This window comes from Styela clava, chromosome 6 (assembly GCF_964204865.1).
Source record: "Styela clava chromosome 6, kaStyClav1.hap1.2, whole genome shotgun sequence".
NCBI lineage: Eukaryota > Metazoa > Chordata > Ascidiacea > Stolidobranchia > Styelidae > Styela > Styela clava.
Window position 1 is genome coordinate 6987147 of NC_135255.1, and position 7490 is coordinate 6994636.

Consider the following 7490-nt stretch of genomic DNA (forward strand, 5'->3'; position numbering starts at 1 on the left):
GGGATAGAAAAGCAAATACTGTGTGGAAAGATTTGTGGTACCAAAAGTAGAGGGAGGCAACGCACAAAACACACCGACAGTCTGAATAATTACATTACGAAGAAAGAATCCTCCAACAATGAACTCACCAGGAAAACTAACAACAGATTGGAATAGAAGGCTATGATCGCCGATGTCTGTAACAGACCTGGTACATGAGGAAGAATCAATTGTTGTAATGTAATACAGTTTGTGCTCTCGTGTACAATATTGTAAGAAAACAGTTACTATAATATATATCGGTAAATATTAACCATTTGTTCGCGCTCGACTATCGCACATTTCGGAAATGATAATTTTGTAAGGCGGAAACAACATGTGTTTAAATATGGACGAATCTTTAAGATCTCCTTCGTTTATCAATATTTTATAGCAAAATGGCTTTATGAATAGAAATTGTCCATGTTTTGTGATAGATGTGCCGCGAACAAATTAAGATCCCGATAATGTGCCGCGATATAAAAAGGTTGGGAACCACTGAGTTAGAGCGAGCTAAATGAATTATAATGGCTGGTCAATAATGTTAGGGTTGTTAAAAGGAATTTCCAGTTCTTGGGTTAGAAAATTTTTATTATAAAATTTTTGTTTACAAGCTATATATGTTTTTAATGACCTGCGGTTGAATAATTTTGGGAAACAATCAATGACAATCGGAAACGAGGTAGGCAAGTCCAGACATGAACGGTACTTTATAGTATTTATACAATAAACTAAGGTAAGCCATACAATAATTTTGCAAGCCTATTTTTAGTCAATCATATTTATAACCAGAGTTTCCATAACGTCCCTGTTTCTAAGAAACCTCCTTATTTTGACATGTGTCCTAATTTTTGTTCTTATTTTGGGGCAGGGGTGGGCAACATACGGCCCGCGGGCCGCGTCCGTCCCGCGACGAGATTTTGACCGGCCCGCTGACTGTATTCAACCACACTCTGTAATTTGGTCCGACGTATCATTCCTGAAAGTTGCCGATCGCTCTACTCTCACTGCACTATCAGTGCGAGCTGGTGAAATAAACAATTGCTTTGATGAACAAACAATGGAGGGTATTCATTTTGCCGCTGAGCGTCGCCATTTTGTTTTTATGTGGGCACTGGGCATGCGCGGGAAAGTACTGTCTTCTGCTTCCCTGCGACGTGTGGACTACGTTGGGCTTTTCGATGGCAATGGCGGCTAGGGCGTCTGGTGGTTCCAAATTGCATTGCTGCGTACCGCTGTGTAATGGTGATAGCCGTTACTCACCAGACTTATCGTTCCACTCTTTCCCCAAAATGAAGAGAGCGTGGATTCACAGTATTCGTCGCGATCCTGGTAAACATTTTCAAGTAAGTCAGTATTTTGTGGCAAATTTTTTTTTCTGGTTCTAATTTTGACACTGACATTCATTTTCTCGTATTAAATTTAGTTATTAGGCTATGCCTTTGCTGTTGTATATCTGCCGGTATATGCAAATTGATCTTGTATTTAAGGTGAGCATAGCCTACGTCTACGATTTTTTTTGGAATAATTAATTTAGATTCTGCATGTATCAAACCTTACTTAAGGCTCTTTTTATTTTGTTAATATCTTTCTGATTTACTGATTATGAATAATCCATATTGTTACTAGGCAATGTAAGTGATGGGCATTATCTCATGCAATGTATAATTTTACTGTACCAATACATTGATTCTTCATATCAACTAATTTATTTTGACTTATTAAAACGGATTACACCAAGCACAAGAGTTTGTGGCAAACATTTCAAACCTGAAGACATATATGAGACGCCTTCTGGTCGACGCCGCTTGAACCACAACTCGGTGGATCACAACTCCAGTGGATCACAACTACTGCATTGTAGAGCTCGACAGAGAGTGTCGAGCATTTAACAAAGATTGGATACCGAAGTATTTTTTGTAATAATCCCATTGATTGCTATTGCTACACGCATTGGTGACGTAATAAAATCAAATTAATTACCACAGTGACAAAATAATAGTCTACATGCAAAGATCTTTTTGTGTAACATGAATCAAAATACACTAGTGAATGAGAGCTTTGCAGTTGACGAGCGGAACCATTCAAGATCTGATAGATTTGATAAGTGTAGCAGTAGCCTACTGATTTAGTTTTCTGGCGTTCTAAGCGACTGTCTTCTTCCCAAGCATTTCAGCACGTGTTAATTTCGACTTTGCAGTTAGTCAAGAATCAGTGATTTAGACAAAACATGAATATACCGGTAAATGAAACCTCTAGTCTAGATCTGGAACTTCATAAGAGATAAAATGAGTAAACGTAAAAACATTTGCCGTGATGATTATGAGAAATAATTCAACGGCGTCAAACGAAACGAAGGGCGAGTGTTTTGCGCACTGCAGCTTTTGTGAATGTGACAAAAATATGGAATTTATAGGTAAAGCAGCATTTTCTGCTCACAATGCAACTCAGAAGCACAAGGACTCTGCTTAAAAAATTAATTCAAACCAATCTATAAATATCTTTTTCGAGAGTAAATGATTATACATGCGTCGCACAGGCTTGAATACATCTTGTTTATTACGTTTCGCTTTTTGTTATCTCATTATCATGTTTCCCCGGCGTTTTTATTTTTTTGGTTTATATCCATGGCAACCCTGTTTATAAGTAACTCTCATTAGAACTCGGTCAAAAGTTGAAAATGTTAATTCTTGCAATTACCAATGTCAGAATGTTCACTTCTAAATAAAATGCATGGTGCGCATAGAAGAAAAAAAATTCGAAGAATAACAGCGCCCGCATGAGAAATAGGCTGCAAATGAAGAGTTGATGATAGTTTAATATTGAGCAATGAGTTAGTTAATGAATAGTTGTGCCGTTCAAATAATTGGAAATAAATGAGCTTGAGCCCGCACTGCGAATATTTTGTGCACGTTCATTCCACAATACAATTTTTTCGAGTAATTAGACCACGATTTTATAACAAAACCTAATTTAGTTTAGTATTGACATATTACATGTGGTATTTATTTATTTGTGTATTGTAAAATAATACCAGGTTGTGCTGAAAAGGTTATAACTTATGACCTGACAGTTTGTGATATATACATACATTTCACTTCTTTTGAACTGAAGTTTCGATATACACGGTTTAAATTAGAAATTATAGATGTTTTTCGTACACTATCCTGCGGCGCTTAAATAGCACCAAGAACAACAAAAAATTACTTTTTGTCTGAACTGTTGTACAGATTGTCGATAAAAATCTTGCGAATAGATTAATGGAAAACACCACTATGATACAAAACGTACAAAAAAGTATTCGATTCGCAAATAATGTGATGCTCTCGAGAAACTACTTCAGGCCTATATTATGGGAGTACCGGTACTGTGGTACTGGAGATTGCTTTAAATGGCGTTCGATGCAATGTAAAACCATATATATATTGCGCACAGAAGGCCTCTTCAAACAAGGCGTAACGACCCCCGGTGGGCCTCGAAAGGGCTCAGGCTCAATGAGGGTCCCGGTAAAGTTACCCACAATCAACAACATAGAGCCAGGATTTGATATTTTGTGCGGTCTCATCAAAAGTTTTTCAAAAATTTTGCTAGTTTTTAGCCTACTCTGTTTTTAGTTTAGTTCCCGGGGGTCGCGAGAAAGCCCAGCCAAGTGGGTCATGATGAATAAAATTTGAAGAACACTGGTGTACATGATCATATAATTTTAGCTATTGTCATAAAGCATCTGCATCCTTTTTATGATTTGAAAAACCATCAACACGGCCACCTAAATATTTATATTATGATACAGGCAGTGTTGGAATTCAGGGCGAATTAGCGAATCCGTTCTTGTATTTCTTTTGGCATGGTTCCATCAACTGAGGGGAACTGTTGTTAGCGAATTGAACACAAAATAGAACCCGTTGCTAAAATTTTGAAATCCCCCCTCTCGGTCAAGTGAACAAAGGGAATATATGATAACATATTTATTGACAGAAATTCAAAAACAAAGTCAGACAATCGCTCAGTAAAATATTCTATAATTATATATACTTCTGAGGGTGCTACAGAAGTATGCGCACCAAGATGTCGCACAACCTGAATCCTAACCGGTACACACATACGATGTTCAGGTTGTGCGCCATCTTGGTGCGCTTCTAAGGTCCCTTCTAAGTGAAAAAATAGTGTAAGTGCATTTCCACAATCTATTTCCGTGCTATGAATATGTTTTTGGACTTGAACTGTACCTTTCGTCTGTTTCAAGTTTTAATTTTTGTATTTTTTTTATAAACACGCTCACAATAGTACTGGGGAAATGTATGAAAACGACTTTTTGATGCTGGCAGAGCCTATATTTGCAAAAGAATTTGGTTTAACCCGGTATGTTAGTCGTTGGTTCAACCTTACTACATTAACGCTATATAGCCGGGCATTTCTAAAAACAAAGAACATCAAACGTATAGTGCCATAAAGAAAAGAGATAATTTCAAAGAATAGCACCTCATAATTCTCAATTTCCCCATAAGACCCTGCAGCTCAATGTCAATAAAGACGATGTATCATTCAAAGGTCGTGTAGCACAATGAGTTCAGAATGTATTCAACGTAACGTGGAAATGAGAATGCACACGTACCAGGAAAATTTTGTGCAATTATGTGTTCATTTCGTTCTAACGTTTCATTCAAGTAGTGCGGTCTCCATTTTAATCGAAATCAACCTTGTTCGAGTATAGACATATTGTATATGTTATCTATTTGTGTACCGCGGAGTACTGCCAGGATATGGTAGAAGTGTTTTGACCTGGCAGTTCATGGTATAAAAATGTCACTATTTTAAACTCGATTTTATGCACTAAAATAGTTAAATATGATCACGAATACAACAACTGCAAAAAAATGGAGAATGTTTTTCATACACAGTCTTTCCCCCTTTTCTTCTGCAGCGCTTAAATAGCTCTAAACACGACAAAAAAGCTACTTTTTCGTTCAACTTTTGTCCAAATTTTCTGAAAGAATTTTTGTACAGGAATCATGAACAAGTTGATTCAACTCGTTGTATTGGCGATGTTTCTGGCATTAGCAAGTAAAATATTTCAACTTTTGTATTAAATTTCACCTTTAACACTATTAGATATATTTTCGTATGCAGTTGAAAGTGCTTGAGCTGGTATTGTGGCACATTGCTGGACGCAATAGTATTAAATTGCAAAAACACTGAAGTTTAAAACCCAACGAAACTCATAAAATGAGTAAATTAACTAAGTATGTATTTTTTTACAGACTGTAATTACCATTTCCCAAATCTGGATCTCAAATATCACGTAAGTCATTGATATCAACTGTATATAACCAACGCGTTTCGATGGTGCTTCCATGTCCTATAAACTGTATATGTGTATGTAGCCACCGTGGTCTTGTAAGCCTACAGCACTAACAAGGCAATTTGAATATATGCAGGAAATCAATCTTAACAAACCGAAGGCATTGGTTAAAGGCAGTTGTTTATCTTTTTAATGTAAAAAGTAGAATTAATTCAACACTTTACAGCAACTTTTAATTTTTGTTACCTTTTAAGGATCCTTTGATATTACACAAAAACAAAACGTGGGAACACATTTCAGTAAAATAAGATACTTATTAATCGTGCTTTGTGTACATCTGACTGCTATGCTTTTGATTTCTGCAGGAATGCAGCGAAAGGGAAAAACTTGGAATCTGCGACAGAATGGGAGGGCCTGTCTGTGTTATAGATTTCGGGCGGAATGAGCTTGATCCGATTGTACAGACAGAGCGAAACAAAAAATGCCTGCAATGTCCTAAGACCCATGTGTAAGTTTTCTTCAACTCATACCCCTGGGTTTTGTGATGTAAAAACGCTTAGGCATGTGCATTTTCTGACTGACTATAATATTAATTTTGTTAAAGATACATTTGTGAAATTGTTTTGCTAATATCGCATTTATATATATTAATATATAATTTCATAATTTTCAGCTTCAGTTACTACGAAGGCTCATGTCAAGACCTCAGATCCTAAGGTGGCCAGGATTGAATAAATCGTTACAGAAAATAAATGTGTGTAACCATCAAAAAAGCAATTGTGTTCTTATGATTAGCATTGTTGTGAGGCAGATAATTAGTATTAAAAAGAATTTTACAGTCCATAAAAATACGTGAAATACTCGATTGCCATTTTGTTCCCCTTCTATTTCTTTAGAATGACCTTTGAACTGTTGTTCAGCTTACAGCTCTGAGAGTGTTCTCTTTCCTAAGTACAGATATTTCTTACCACATGTTCCATTGCAAATATTTTGAGCACCACCTCATCTTGCTGTCACTACGGGATTTCTTTTTTTTTAGCGTGCCCGTAAATCTACGCTAACTTTCATCCTAGTATTTGTAGGACTAAAAACACCGTAACCGTTAATCGGGAAAAAATATTCGGTTAACCGCTGTTTGGCGTCAAAAGCGTATAACGTCCTATCATGTGACGTGATTAATAATAATATGAAAAGTACGTCTTACTAAGTTGCGATTCTGAAGCAGTTTAGTTCCTTAGCATGTACATACAAAGAACACAATTCTAGTAACCAGTCGCACTGCTTGTTCACCCTTTGGCAAAGAAAATGCAGAATATTTTAAATAGCTGGAAGCTTTCAAATATCAATTCGGAATTTAAATTTGACTTAATGGACAAGTTTTCAATTTTGTATTGCAGTGTGGTTGGAAACATTATAAAGTCGAAACGGAAGCCGCCACCAAAGTACACTCCGGACACCACTCAAAATCTAGCCCTAAATCTGACGTGGAGGAGATATTTTCCTCAAATCTCACATTTTGGATTAGTGGTGGCGGTTTTCTACGAACGATCTAATATTTATTTTAATATCACAAGATTTCCATAATATAATAAAACAACGATATCGCTTGATCAATCAATAACTATACAAATTTATACATGGTGACAAGTTGAAAAAAAAAATTAAATTTATATTATGCCTGACAGATTAACGATAAATATCAGTAATAAAAGGAAGGAAAACCAAGAATACGGCTTACAACTTGAGCAATCCCCCGGTACGCGATAATACCACCTAGAAAATTCGAACACTTTCTGAAAGCTTGTTTCCTACTTGGACATTGATTGGCGTATTTCGCTGGCCCAAATCGGACACGCACTGACAAATTTTTGGTGACCCTAATCGGTGAGGCACTGACCGTATATTTCGCTGAACGTAATAGGACAATGATTGACCGCATTTAGCTGGCCGTAATTCAACTAACTTACCTTTTTTCGCTGACACTATTTGGATACTCAATTGTATCAATACTGTATTGGCCCTAATAAGACTTTTATTCCACCCCCACTGCAGGGACTGGAAGACGCCATCAAGATCGTGAGAAAAAAATCAAAATTCCCACTTCCATTTTGTGTAGTTTTCAAGATATGGTAAAAGTTTGATCTGCTTCTTATTCGTGCTTTGAACCACTATA

The 7490-nt window shown here is 36.5% G+C and overlaps 1 long non-coding RNA gene across 1 annotated transcript; it reads left to right on the plus strand.

Moving 5' to 3' along the window:
- The first annotated feature begins 4927 nt into the window (after window positions 1-4927).
- Window positions 4928-6094, plus strand: LOC144424562 (uncharacterized). The gene is made up of 4 exons (XR_013476778.1): window positions 4928-5079; window positions 5277-5317; window positions 5683-5825; window positions 5991-6094. It is a non-coding gene; the product is annotated as an uncharacterized LOC144424562 (long non-coding RNA).
- Window positions 6095-7490: the final 1396 nt, after the last annotated feature.